The sequence below is a fragment of the Temnothorax americanus genome, unplaced genomic scaffold, assembly GCF_048541705.1.
Source record: "Temnothorax americanus isolate GAGA-0224 unplaced genomic scaffold, ASM4854170v1 Scaffold67, whole genome shotgun sequence".
NCBI lineage: Eukaryota > Metazoa > Arthropoda > Insecta > Hymenoptera > Formicidae > Temnothorax > Temnothorax americanus.
Genome location: NW_027509789.1, coordinates 560,614 through 575,430, shown reverse-complemented (window position 1 = coordinate 575,430; position 14,817 = coordinate 560,614). Strand labels below are relative to the sequence as shown.

The 14,817-nt window shown below is 39.0% G+C and overlaps 1 long non-coding RNA gene and 1 pseudogene across 8 annotated transcripts in view; one reads left to right on the top strand and one right to left on the bottom strand.

The window, feature by feature from the left end:
- LOC143905809 (uncharacterized) overlaps positions 1 to 6,398 on the top strand; it is a 55,302-nt gene extending 48,904 nt beyond the window's left edge. For all 8 annotated transcript variants that reach the window (XR_013259326.1, XR_013259331.1, XR_013259330.1 and 5 more), the window contains one exon: positions 6,130 to 6,398. This is a non-coding gene — a long non-coding RNA (uncharacterized LOC143905809). The remainder of the gene's footprint in view (positions 1 to 6,129) is intronic.
- A 4,798-nt stretch (positions 6,399 to 11,196) lies between these two features.
- Positions 11,197 to 11,937, bottom strand: LOC143905789 (uncharacterized; annotated as a pseudogene).
- Positions 11,938 to 14,817: the final 2,880 nt, after the last annotated feature.

Here is a 14,817-nt window from a genome sequence, read left to right as displayed (position 1 = left end):
TTGTTACTAAGTAAGGAGCCACTTAGCGAAGCTTCCTTAGCAGCCGAGTCGGCCTGCTCATTACCCAAAATTCCTTTATGTGCAGGACACCATGAAAATCTAACCGTCAAGCCGCTTGCAGCGGCAAGACTAAGCTTAGACTTTAGATTCGGAACCAAAGGGCTAAGTTTGCCATTGCTAAATGGTTTAATATTTGCGATAGTTTGCAAGACGCTCCACGAATCCGTACATATGTTAACATGTTCCCACGAATTGACCAGCGTCAAATCGACAGCAGCAATAATCGCCAGAGCCTCTGCGGAGAAAGAGCTTGTATATCTATTCAATTTAATTCGTTGAGTAATATTTAATTTGGGAATCCGAACCGAGCAGCCCGCAAATGGAACTCCATCAGTCCCCACAGATTTAGAACCATCGGTAAAAATATCAATCTCAGTAGGGAAAGATCTATTCAGAGAGATCAAATTAGTGAAAGCCAAGTTAGGGTTACCGTTATCCTTAGCAAACTGACCAGAGGTGCTATCTATGGGAGGGGAAACAGCGAAAATATGTGACGGGAAAGAGAAAACCGGATGTACATCCCAGGTATATAAATGACTGCGGAACGGAACTATTACAGGCCATCGAGAGACAATGAAGGGAACATTACTCGGAGCAGTGTTTTGCCGATTATTCAACCAATGCAAATTAGCAACCTTATTTATCATTTTATTATTACGCAATTAAATAGATCTACCCAAATATTTGTCGCATTTATACGAAATTCTTCTAATAAAGGATCTCTGACCCGAAAACACCCAACACACCCTGTTAGAGGAAGATTTGGGAATATTCAGAGCAACCTTGTACGCAGAGCATAACAGACTCTCGACGGTCCCGAGATAAGAGCGAGCAGCGCTAATATACCACATAGAGCCCCACTCACAAATCGCACCAAGGGTAGCGTTAATGAAGTTAATCGCAAGAATGGGGCTGATACCCCAGGATCTTCCCGCAAGCCATTTCAAAATATTCACAAAAGTGAAAGACTTGGTTCGCAAGGAGGAGATATGATCCTTCCATCTAAGACCACGGTCCATAATCAGCCCCAAATACTTAATAGAAAGGCTAAGAGGTATATTGCCACCAGGCAACTCCAGAATATCAGGCAGGATCAAAGATCTTTTACGATGAAAGATAGTGAATTGAGTTTTTGGGAGAGAAACCGACAGATCCAAATCATTCAACCACTTCTCCAGTCGAATAAAGGTCGACCTCAAACCAAAAATAATATTATCCAATAAACTGTCAGAACATAGAATCGCGATATCATCAGCATATTGTAATAAGACAACATTATGAGGAACATGCAGTAGAATATCCTTAACATATAAATTAAACAATAACGGGCTCAGGACAGACCCCTGAGATAAGCCCCTTTGCAGAAGCCTACTACCATATGAAATGCCCGACTCATAAAAACACGCAGACCTAGGAGAAAGTTCATGAAAAATTTCTTATACCCAGAAGGAATCCTAAGTTTATTTATCAGGCTAAACAAGGTACAGGGATTGACATTATCGTAGGCACCTTTAATATCTAAAAAGAGAGCACCCGTCATGGAACGTTGAGCAAAGGCTTTATATACCTCCAGGTTGATAAGAACCAGGCAGTCATCACATGATTTACCCCTCCTGAATCCAAACTGACAATTGGGTAAAAGCATTTCCAACTCAATGAACTTCTCAAATCGTCCCTTAATCATTTTTTCAAATATTTTCAAAACATTGGAAGCCAAGGAGATAGGTCTAAAGTCCACCTTGTTAGGCTTAGGAATAAGTACCACATCAAATCGCCGCCATTGAGACGGATATGACCCATCGCGAATAATTAAGTTAAAAATGTCCAAGAGCTTAGATCTAGCAGAGTCAGGAAGCAACTTCAAAAGATGATAACCAATCAGATCCGGGCCAGGAGAGCTAGAATCTCTGGAAGAGTCAATAGTCACATTAAGCTCAAAAAAGGAGAATTCGTCATCGAATAAAGAAGTGAAAGGAGTATCGGAAATATTTTCAAACCGATTAAAGGCCCAGGGGGTGAAAAATTATCAATGAATTTATTTATACCTTGAAATTTACTACTTGAAGGGGGATTGTTTGATTTGAAAAATACAGAATTTTTAAAAGAATTGATCGTTTTCCAAAAAGTTTTAATATTAAAATTTTCATTTAAATCATTAACAAAATTGACAAAATTTTCCTTTTTTCTTCGACGGATAGTTCTTCTGGCATAATCAGAACTCTTCCTGTACAGATCAACATTCTCCCTAGAAAAGCGAGCACAACAGTTCTTGAAAGATCTCTTCCTTTGAGCAACAGCCTCCTCACATTCCGAGTCCCACCATGGTTTACGGGTACGATTTTTAAAATTAGGTTTATAAGATTTACAGGTCTGGGACTTTCCATCAAAATACTGGATGTGTCCTGTAGCATCAAAAATTGATGCACCAGCCTTAAGGGCACAATCAATTACAGAGGAAGCCCCACTGATCATACGCACAACCTCTAGAAATACCTCCAAGAGTGAAACCTTCCATAGCTGCATTAATTAAATCACTAAAGTAATCCTTTTGCATCTTATTCATACACATCCTAGGTCTTTTATTAGAATCAACAGAACTGGCAACAGGGGAAAATTGAATATAGATCTGAAAATGGTCACTACCAAAGGGTTCTTCAGAAATAGACCAAGAGCAATCTTGACATAGTGAGTTAGAAATAAAAGTGATATCAGGACAGCTATGGATGCTCGGATCATCAGAGACTCTGGTAGGGTCCCCATTATTAAATAAGAGAACAAGGTCATAATGTAAAGTTGCCTCTAAAAGGGATACACCATCTCCATTGTTCCTGGAAGAACCCCAGGACTCATGCTGGGAATTGAAATCCCCACAAAAAATAATATCTCCTGAATCAGAGGCACCAACGACTCGGAAAATAAAATCTCTCCAACAGGTTTGGTTAATATATACATCCGGGGGTTTATAGACAGACACAACCAGAATTCTATGGGACCTTATTATTAAAAAGAGAAATACATGTGAATTCAATACCTGGATTACCAGGGAAATCGATTTCTATAGAGATAGGGTCCAACTCAGGTCGGCATATGATGGCAGTGCCACCACCTATAAAATCATTAGGTCTATCGCTTCTAAAAGCAAGGAAATCTTTAAGGGAAAAGTAAGACCTCACATGGAGCCAAGTCTCCTGCAAGCACACTACATCGAAATCATTAATCATATTAGAAAATTCTTGAAATTTACCCGTAATTCCCCTGCTGTTTCACTGCATAATCCTCATAACTTATGCCCTACTGAAGTTTACTAAACAAAACACGCAGATACTGCGACACAGTATGAGCCCTTATATGGGATTTTTCACTATTATATAACATTCGTATATCATTAAGAATAATATCGGGATTCGGGAATAGACCAGATAATGAAGGCAAAACATATTCCGAAATCAAATCCGAACGAGGTTCGATTTGGAGGTCCATAGCCTCGCCAGACATAGACCCTTCGCCGGAAGGACGAATAGTAGATTCCAAATCGGGGGGGGGGGGGTGGAGACAATTCAGATCCATCGCTAACACTAGTCGACTGACTAATTCTCTTATTCTTACGACGAAGATTACCTTCCACAATCTCATTAGGAACCACCTTAATCCAGGCATAATAGGCTTGGGACCTAAACTCACTAATGGCCTGTTGGCAAGACTCAATACCTCTAGACCTAACCAGTCTTCTCGACTGAGAGAAGGAAGAATTTGTATAGGCCATAACGGTATTTATTATCCGATGTGCTGAATAGGTAGGGCAAGAAAGATCAGATGAGACATGTTCACCCCTGCAATTGATGCAGCAGAGAGCTGAGTTACAGGCTTCAGACGTAAGGTGTGACAATCCACAGCTCACGCACAGAGGTTTACCTCTGCAAGCAGCCGCAGAATGTCCCCATCTATGGCAGTTATGACAGTTACGAACTTTATTAACAAAGGGAAAAACTCTACACTTAACTCTCCAAATATATACAAATTCCGGAAGGAGATTAGATGCAAAAGAGACTTTAATCAAAAACGAATCCTTGATTTCACTACTTGTTCTATCTCGATACTTCATTCTTTCAAGAGAGAGAATTTTCACCGGAGCATCAGGCCAAGAAATACCATCCATAATTTCCTCACAGGAAAGGTGGATATCTACATTTCTGATAATTCCGGTTCTGAACAACTTATAGTTAGGGATATAAGCATACAAATCCGAGGGAAGGAGGTTTTTAGTTTCAACAAACGAGTTAGCTTCCAAGTAATCCTCAAACTCGACTTTAATTAAATTCCTGCCAAGTCTTTGCAGGGTATTAATATTATATTTATTACATAAAAGTTTGCCAATTTTCATAGGGTGAGCATTACCAATATTATCAGACGAGTTAGAAGCACTCTCAATATGAACCGAAAAAGGAGCAAGAATATTATCCGAATATCTATTCCCCAACTGAGACTGAATAAAGCGAAGTCTAGAAGAAGCAGGGTCAATATTAACTAGGACCAAGGCCAAGGACGAGGACGAGGACGACTCATTATTATCGTCCTTTTTAAGTCGCTTAGAAAAGTTACCATTTTTATTCTCCTTAGGGGAGGAGGGAGAACGATTCCCTCGATTCCCACCCTTAGTCATGATGAGTACACAATAAATCGGTATGCGAAAAATATATTTCCGCATATATTAGTAGAAAAACAATAATAATAAAAAGAGAAGTGAAAAATAATATTTTATTCACCATATAATATATTATTAGAGAAACAGAAATATCAGAATAAGAATAATATGGAGTGTGGAACAGGAATGCGAAGAAAAGACTCTCATAAATATTCTCGAATAGAACACACTGTTACAATAACACAAGAGGGAAGCAGCCCGCCTCTGAAAAACACGCAAAAACCAAGGCGAGCAACGGAATGTAAACACACAATTCGAAATAACGAGTTCCGAAAGAACCTATCGCAGGCAATAATATAAATATTAAACCATTTAGCTGAAAGAAAAATACAATTAAATCATAAATAATAAGGCATATAATGCAAAAAGTAACAATGTAAGGAACGAACATACAATAAATACTCCGAAATATTGCAAGTTCGTAATGTGATTAATAAGGCAAATATAATGTTCTGATATGAACGGTATCCAAAATGTTCCCGAATAATAAATACAGATACAATAACGACAGCACATACAAGTATAGTACAAATTAACGAAATTTCAATAGATACTAGCTATTCTGAAGAAATAGTAATAACAATAGAAATAGAAAATCAAAAAACTCCAGAATCTCAAAATGACTATAGTTAATTAATTAAATATATAAGCATAAGCATGAAATCAGCGAATATGAGCATATAGGCGAAAACGAAGTAGTAAATATAGTAGCTTAACAGAGAAAATATCCGAAGTGAATTTTAAAGAACGGTAAGGCCAACGTACGGAATGCTCCAGAATGTATCTAAGAATGACGATAATTAACTAAAGAAGTACAGGTGAAAACGAAAATATAAACCCAAAGTATAATAGCAAAACGGAGTAAAAATATCTGGAGTAAATTTTATTTTTTAAAGAAAAGTAAGGCATATAAAGAACAGACATAGTTATCTCGCTCGTCAGCTCACAGAATGTCCTCAGCGTTCTCAAGCAAGCGGCCAATACTCCTGCGTCATGTGCTCCTCCAAGCCATTCCAGAAACACGTGCAAGCATTCCCATGCAAATGCGGAGCAGGATATATTGCGAAGCGCAAAGCGGGATATATGTGAAGCGAATGAAATAAAATTATGAATATATATAAGCAATAATCGGATAGAATCCGCCCGAAGAGAGTAAACTAGACACGTCCTACTCGGAGCATGTCTCAAGACGGAGTCGGTCGACTACTCACTCTCCCCGCGCGCTCCCTGACCTACACTACTGTTCTCGCGCAAGCGCCGCGCGCGCGGGTCCTCTGTCGTTAGCGCCACCGAACTAGGAGCCCACTCCTACATATATATATACGCGAAAATGTCATTTTACTTAAAATATTTATTTTTTGTTACAGCCTGAAACGTTAAGCTCGTTGGTGCGGGCGGTATATAACGCGATGCGAGGGAGAGGCAGAGGCAGAGGCAGAGACAGTGGCAGTGGCAGTGGCAGTGGCAGAGGCAGAGGAAGAGGTGGAGGTAGAGGAAGAGGCAGAGGCAGAGGCGAAGCTGGAGAAGAGAAAAAAAAAATCACGGAAATTCAAATTCATTATTATGAGAAATAACTTTTATATCATACGTACTTTTTTTTTTAATTTACTTTGAAATAAAATAATATTAATATACATATAGGTAATATATTTTATTTATGCGTAGCTGTTCCTCTGACTCCTAAAAATCCTTTCCTTCCTTAATTAACAAAAATAGTATTACGTTAACAAATAATTTTTATGTTAATAAATATTTCAAAATAAGTCGTTTTATTTTCGACCCAACTGGCCAATTGAAACCAAATTGCACAACGTTTCGACCGAATTCCGGTCCTTATCAAGTGCTTTAGGTTACACTAATCCGCATAACAAAGAGCATCGGCAAAAAATGCCCGTTTTCGGTACCTCGATTTTTGAAACTTTTTTTATGCCAAATGGTTATTTATGATGACCCAATAATCCCTGCAAAATTTTAAGAGGAGCATACGCCCCGTTTAAGAAATATAGGGGGTCAAAGTTGACCATTTCCAATCAAAAAATATAGCAGCTTCACATTTATACTCCAATAATAATGTCCAAAAAATTCAGCCGAAATGGTTCTTTTAAGATTTTTGGCTGCTGATTACGAATCTGAAGTCAGATTTTAAAAATTCAAAATGGCGGATCCAATATGGCGGATTAATTTTTCTTAAATTCATCGGATTCACTTGAAACTCGTTACTCGGGGATTTTGGGGGTCGCTGATTGCGAATCTAAAGTCAGATTTTAAAAATTCAAAATGGCGGATCCAATATGGCGGACTGATTTTTCTTAAATTTATCGGATTCACTTGAAACTCGTTACTCGGGGGTTTTGGGGGTCGCTGATTACGAATCTGAAGTCAAATTTTAAAAATTCAAAATGGCGGATCTAATATATCCAACAAAGGCAAGATGTAATAATCCAACCAACGAAGGCAAGATGTAATGCATAATGCAGCCAGCAAAGGCAAGTTGTAATCGACAATCCAGCCAGCAAAGGCAAGTTGTAATAATCCAACCAACGAAGGCAAGATGTAATGCATAATCCAGCCAGCAAAGGCAAGTTGTAATAATCCAACCAACGAAGGCAAGATGTAATGCATAATCCAGCCAGCAAAGGCAAGATGTAATAATCCAACCAACGAAGGCAAGATGTAATGCATAATCCAGCCAGCAAAGGCAAGATGTAATCGACAATCCAGCCAGCAAAGGCAAGTTGTAATAATCCAACCAACGAAGGCAAGATGTAATGCATAATCCAGCCAGCAAAGGCAAGATGTAATCGACAATCCAGCCAGCAAAGGCAAGTTGTAATAATCCAACAAACGAAGGCAAGATGTAATGCATAATCCAGCCAGCAAAGGCAAGTTGTAATAATCCAACCAACAAAGGCAAGATGTAATGCATAATCCAGCCAGCAAAGGCAAGATGTAATGCATAATCCAGCCAGCAAAGGCAAGATGTAATCGACAATCCAGCCAGCAAAGGCAAGTTGTAATAATCCAACCAACGAAGGCAAGATGTAATGTATAATCCAGCCAGCAAAGGCAAGATGTAATAATCCAACCAACGAAGGCAAGATGTAATGCATAATGCAGCCAGCAAAGGCAAGTTGTAATCGACAATCCAGCCAGCAAAGGCAAGTTGTAATGTAGGTTCTTTAGTTTTCTGTTTGCATTGGTTGTGGCTTTTCCTTAGGTATAGTTATAGAAACGTCACATATTCCAGGGTTAGGTGTACTTATTTCATGATATTGTCCGTATCCAAGAAACCAAATAATTGTCATAATGTGACTACAACAGCCAACTGTTCTAGCGCCACTTTCACACGTACAAAAATATTCTTTAATAGAGTTTTGTCCTGTTAAGGCTCTGTCAAAAAGAACAAAGATGTGATGGTGTTTTCCACCACGGTATCGTGATTTCATGTAAGCTTTTATTAATATAGGATCTTGGATAGTAATATTAAAATCTGTGTATCCAATAGCTGCTGTTTTGTGTTTTGGGTTTGGTTGAAACTTAGAAACCAGAAATATTCCTTCATTCTGATGTTCTGCATAATAGGAAGTAGCATTTAGTATTTGATAAGGACCCAGACTAATATTATACAAATCGTCTAGTGTAAGTTGTGGAAAGCGAAGCTGTTGGTTGTTTTCAACATTATCAAGTGTTACATATTCCATTTCCAAAAACGCTGCTCTAACTTTTGAAAGGTTGAAGTTTTCTACAATACATTGTAATCGGTTTGGAATGTGTAGTCTCGATTTCATTAGCCGAACTGTTTAAAACGAGACTCAGTCCGCTCGATGCTCACCGCTCCTAGGTAGAATATAGGTCCAATGTAAGGAAAAATAGGTCCATTGTAGGACAAAATAGGTTCTATGTAGATTTAATGTAGTGACAAAGAAGATTTAGTGTTGGTTAAAAGTTAGTTCACCGTTAGATTCGTGATCAGCGACCCCAAAAACCCCCGAGTAACGAGTTTCAAGTAAATCCGATGAATTTTGAAAAAATCAGTCCGCCATATTAGATCCGCCATTTTGAATTTCTCTAAACTGACTTCAATTTCGTAATCAGCGACCCCCAAAACCCCCGAGTAACGAGTTTCAAGTGAATCCGATGAATTTAAGAAAAATTCGTCCGCCATATTAAATCCGCCATTTTGAATTTTTAAAATCTGACTTCAGATTTGTAATCAGCAGCCAAAAATCTTAAAAGAACCATTTCGGCTGAATTTTTTGGACATTATTATTGGAGTATAAATGTGAAGCTGCTATATTTTTTGATTGGAAATGATCAACTTTGACCCCCTATATTTCTTAAACGGGGCGTATGCTCCTCTTAAAATTTTGCAGGGATTATTGGGTCATCATAAGTAACCATTTGGCATAAAAAAAGTTTCAAAAATCAAGGTACCGAAAACGGGCATTTTTTGCAGGGGGCTTGCCGATGCTCTTTACATGCATCGTTGACGTGGTGTCCTGACAACGTCAAGACAAACGCAAAACTAAACAAAAGACAAAATAATACATTTAACAATAAAAAACTATACAAAATCGTCATAATATCGCGCTGGTCAAAAACAATAAAATTTGTTTATTTATCGCACACCTTGGACCAGAAAAATGGTGTTTCATCGTAACGAAGGATTTTTTGTCAACATCACGAGACGGTTTGGACGGAAGACAACGTTATTATTGAAGTCTTGGATGAAGATCAAACTCAAGGCTATTTCCGCTAATCAACAACTAAGATTTTTGCTTCGAAGATTTGATGTCTTACCTCCACACTTACACCGGCTGCAGTTGAATATCGAATTGCATAGTAATAGGGTAAAACACGAGTTTACTCTTTTCAAGAGACGCATACAGACAAAATTCCTTAATTTTGAAATTAATGATACTAATGTTAATTTATGTTTTATTCGTTCCAAGATCATTAGAATAGAGAACCAACTTCGTGCGTTCTTACCTGGTCATGTTGTCAACAACTTTTTCTATGCTAACAACGATTATTTCCATACATATGACCAAAAAATACAAAGAAAACTTATTAATAAATTTAACACAGTTATAGCTGCGCAAAACCCAGTTATTAATTCGTTAATAAACTTTGATCACAACAAATGGATTATTAATATTAGCAGCAAACAAATCCCAGACAGAGTACTGAGGTTTCTTAGTCTTGGCGATAGATTCGCTCTACCAGTTGACAGCAATGACAAGAGAGATCGCATAAATTCGGTGGTCGACGTAATTAAAAATTTCGAATTCAATGTTTACCAGATTTCTGACGATATTGTTGACGAAGCGCGCAACCGTATTTCGAATTCGTTGTTTAAGTTCTTGCGGACTAATAAACATATAAAGTGTATAGAGAAGTTTATTTTGCAAGAATTTAGATTCTGTAAAAGGTTATTCCTCCGCAACAACGATGATGTCTTTGTTACAAAGGCAGACAAGGGCCAAGTTACCGTGATCATGGAAAAAAGTACGTTAATAAGATGACTGACTTACTTAGTGACAGTTCCACGTACAAAAAATTGAAAAGCAATCCTATAAGAAAAATAACATCAAAAATCAACGAATTGGCAAAGTCTTGGTTTAACATGAGCATCATCAATGAGCAAGTTTTTAGACAATTAAATTGCACTGATGGGAATCTCCCGCGCAGTTACGGGCTCCCGAAGATTCATAAAATTGGCTCACCATTACGTATAATTGTTTCCACTTTAGGCAGTACGCTCTATAATATCGCCAGTCGTTTGCAAAATATTTTAGAAAAATCTGTTCCTAAACCTGAATCATATGTTAAGGACGGCTGGTCCTTTGTAGAATTGATTAGAGGAGTAACAGTGGGAGACGGTGACGTTTTAATTTCGTTAGACGTCACTTCTCTTTTCACTAACGTACCTAAAGATCTGGTTTTAAAAGCGATTATGAAGAGAGATGGAATTACATCACTACAAAAACTGATCTCAGCCTTCCACAATTCTTGAGTGCCGTAGACTTGATCCTTAGTTCTACTAGTTTTCTGTTCAACGGCCAATTTTATGAACAGATCTTCGGAAGCCCGATGGGGTCTCCCCTCTCTCCCATCTTAGCCGACATGGTCATGGAGGATTTAGAGAAACATTGTATACAGCGGCTCAGTTTCAGGATATCCTTTTTTATTATAATGCTTTGTAAACAACTGAGTACAGTGGCCAAACTAAAAATGCGAACTGATCGAGGCAAGCGTCGTGCTCAGTCTGGGGGGAAGTTAACGAACGCGGGAAAAGTTACGGTAGCGCGCATACGCAGTGTATCCAACGGAAGATCAAAATAAGCATAGACAATACAAATATATGAGATGAGATCTTAATAGAAAACTAATACAATTTTCTCCACAACACTCTCCCTAAAACTGTATTCGGGTTACATAAGACCAATTTTATAACTAAGTTCTTTTAAACGCAACGGTCCTACAGACTTTGTGAACATATCAGCTACTTGATTATTCGTTTCGATATATTCTAATACAATCTTCTTTTCCGACACCAATTCTCGAATGTAGTGATATCTCACTGCGATGTGCTTCGTTCTTTTGTGTTGTTCAGGATTGTTAGCTAGACGAATCGCAGCTTGATTGTCCACGAGGAGGCGAGCTTGAATTCCAGGTTTGAATTCGTTTACAATGTTATGCAACCATACTAGCTCCTTGGCCGCTGTGGATGCCGCCACATACTCAGCCTCCGTTGTCGACAAGGCTACACAGTTTTGTCGCTGACTACTCCATGTAATAGCTCCATTTCCCAAAGTTGACACATAACCGGTAGTGGAGCGCCTTGTTAACACATCTCCCGCATAGTCTGCATCAGTAAATATAGTCAAATAATTATCAAAGGACTTACTATAAGTAATACCTAGCCCTACTGTTCCGCTTAAATATCTAAGGATACGTTTAACAAATTTCCATAAGCCTATTGTTGGTTTCGACATTTGCTGAGCTGCCTTTCCAACCGCAAAGGCCAAGTCAGGTCTTGTAGTAACTACAAGGTACATAAGACGCCCAATGGCAGAGGCAATAGGATGTTCGACGTCGGCTTCCTTCTCATCATATAAAATATTCAATGATGCCTGATCTGCAGGTACTTTTGAAGATCGACAATCATCCATCTCGAACATTTCCAACGTCTTTCGTGCATAGGCAGCTTGATGAATTTTGATATCTCCATTGTCCAAGCGTTCTATTCAGTGATGTCTTTCTTCCGGTGTGCAAGGACTAGTCCGTCATCAACATAAACGCCAATAATCATCCAACTTCCATCAGCATTTCGTTTAATGAATACACATGGATCAAATGGACATCTCGTGAAACCGATGGACTCCAAGAACTGACTCAATTTTTCATGCCAACACCGAGGTGCCTGTTTGAGTCCGTACAAGCTCCGAATCAGTTTGCATATCCGTCCTGACCCATCATCATAGCCTTCCGGTTGTACCATGAAGATCGACTCCTCCAACTTTCCATTTAAGAAGGCCGTTTTACAGTCAAATTGACTGATTTCCAGATTGTCTGCAGCAGCCAACCAAAGTAATAGTCGTATCGTATCGTATCGAACTACAGGACTGAAAGTTTCCGTATAGTTTACGCCATAAACCTGCTCGTATCCCTTAATAACCAGACGAGCTTTAAAACGATCAATTTCTCCATTGGCTTTGGCTTTAATACAGTAAACCCATTTTACTGATAGAGGATGCATATCTTGATTAAGCTCCACTAGCTCCCACGTACCATTCTTCCTATGAGAATTCATCTCGTCATCCATCGCTTTAATCCAGCTCTCTCTCTCCGGTACTTGTAATGCTTCATTGTAGGAGTTCGGCTCGACAGGGGATTTATGAAACATGTAAACAAATCGTTGCGGTGCTTGAAGTGTTGCTCGATTTCTCAACTGATACGTTGACTTCGATTGGTCTTCATTTCTTCCTCTTTTCGCTTGACCGTTCTGTTCTTGATTTTCTTCCTGTGTACATTTTCCTTGAAATTCCTTTTCTTGTAAGCTTTCATCTTCTTTCTCTCCCTGGTTCAAATCTATCAATGCTTCCGGAACAGCGACTTCACGAAATTCAACATCTCGGCTAATTTCAACTCGTGTCTCATCCGGTATCCAAACACGATAGTTTCCAGTAATGTCTTCGTATCCTACAAAAATTCCTCGCTTACTTGTCGTTCCAAACTTCTTGTCATTCCTTTTCTGTTTTGGTACTCGTACAAAGCATTCACTTCCAAAAATCTTCAAATGATGTAAAGGATATTCGCGATTAAACCAAGCTTCATAAGGTGTTTTCCCTTTTTCCCGTGACTTTCCCGAACGATTCAGAATATATCCAGCACAGTTCAATGCTTCTGCCCAAAAGCGTCTAGACATCCCATGCGTTAATAACATCGTTCGTGACATCTCAATTAGGGTCCGATTTTCCCTTTCTGCACGCCCATTTTGTTGAGGTGTATAAGTTGCTGACCTTCCTATCTCGATGCCATTCTTCTTTGCCACTTCAACGAAAGCTTGATCAGTGTATTCCGTTCCGTTATCTGACATAATAGTTTTGATCATGTTTCCAGTCTGAGTGTGAATATATTTAACATACTGTTCAAAACATGATGCGACTTCATTCTTATGGCGAATAAAATAAACTTTTCGATACTGTGTGAAATCGTCTTTAAATGTCACAAAAAATCGGTATCCACTCCATGACGGTTCCTCCATGGGTCCACAGACATCCGTTACGACCAGCTCACCTGCTTTACTTGCTTTTGGCATTTCTCGAAAATTAGTACGTTGACATTTTCCAAAGGAGCATCCATCGCAATATTCCGTTCCATCCAATGACGACGTTTCAATACCCTTTGATGTCAAGAGTTCTTTCACGTGAGTTTTACTCTGGTGACCCATCTGTTCGTGCCATACTTGTAGAGAATTCTCCTTCCGACTGCGCGCCACAAAGCTGTGTTCCTGATTGAGAATTACATAAATATCCAAGATGTACATATCGTTTTTCTTGTAACCTTCAACAATGAGTGATCCATTCTTCTTAAATAACCATTTGTCACCTACAATGGTCTGCATGAATCCTTTCTCAGCAACAGCTCTAACCGAGAATAAATTAGCTTTCATTTCAGGAACAAACATGACACTTTGGAAATAATGTTCTTTTCCATCTACATGTGAACGTATTCTAATTTGTCCGCTACCTTCCGCTGACACCTTACGACCATCGCCCAATTCAAAAGTAATAGTTTCTTTCAACTTTTCGTAATTCACAAAATATTCAATTGGCCAGCAGACATGCTCTGTACACCCTGAATCAATGATCCACTTCGTTGTGTCGGACGTATTCGAAAATCGCGTACTCACCATAGCAAGGCCATGAGTTTCTTCCTTTTGCTTATCTTCACTCTTACCGTCTTTCTTCTTCTGTGAGCAGTCACGACGTAAGTGTGGGCCTCCGCAAGTCCAGCATTTTAATTTTATTTTATAACTGTCGCCCTTATCCTTCTTGTGTGTCCTCTGAGCAGCGCTTCCTCCTGCAGCATTTCCCTTCAGTTGCTTCTTTGCCACCAAGGCTGATTCGGCACCCACGTTCATGTCGCTGATTCCTAATCTCGTTTCTTCAACCATCAGTCTAGATATGAGCTTATCCAAGGTTCGCTCGACAGCAGGGGTCGAATCCCAAGCGCTATGAAAATGTCGAAATGCGGGAGGTAAGGTATTCAATACTGTCGTTATCAGCATTGTATCAGAAATCAGCTCATTAAGCTCTTGTAATCGACGAGCGAATGATTCTAATTTGCTTACGTGAGTTGCAATATCATCGCCAGGATTGTAACGATACTCACGAAACAGCGTCTGAAGCAAGTAAACTGAATCCGCAGATTTCTGTTCATAAATATTCAATAACTTTACCCACATATCTCGTGCTGTATCACACGTCATAACCAACGACAATGGTTTTTTGTCTAACGTTGTGACCAAAATTGCTTTTGCTACCTTA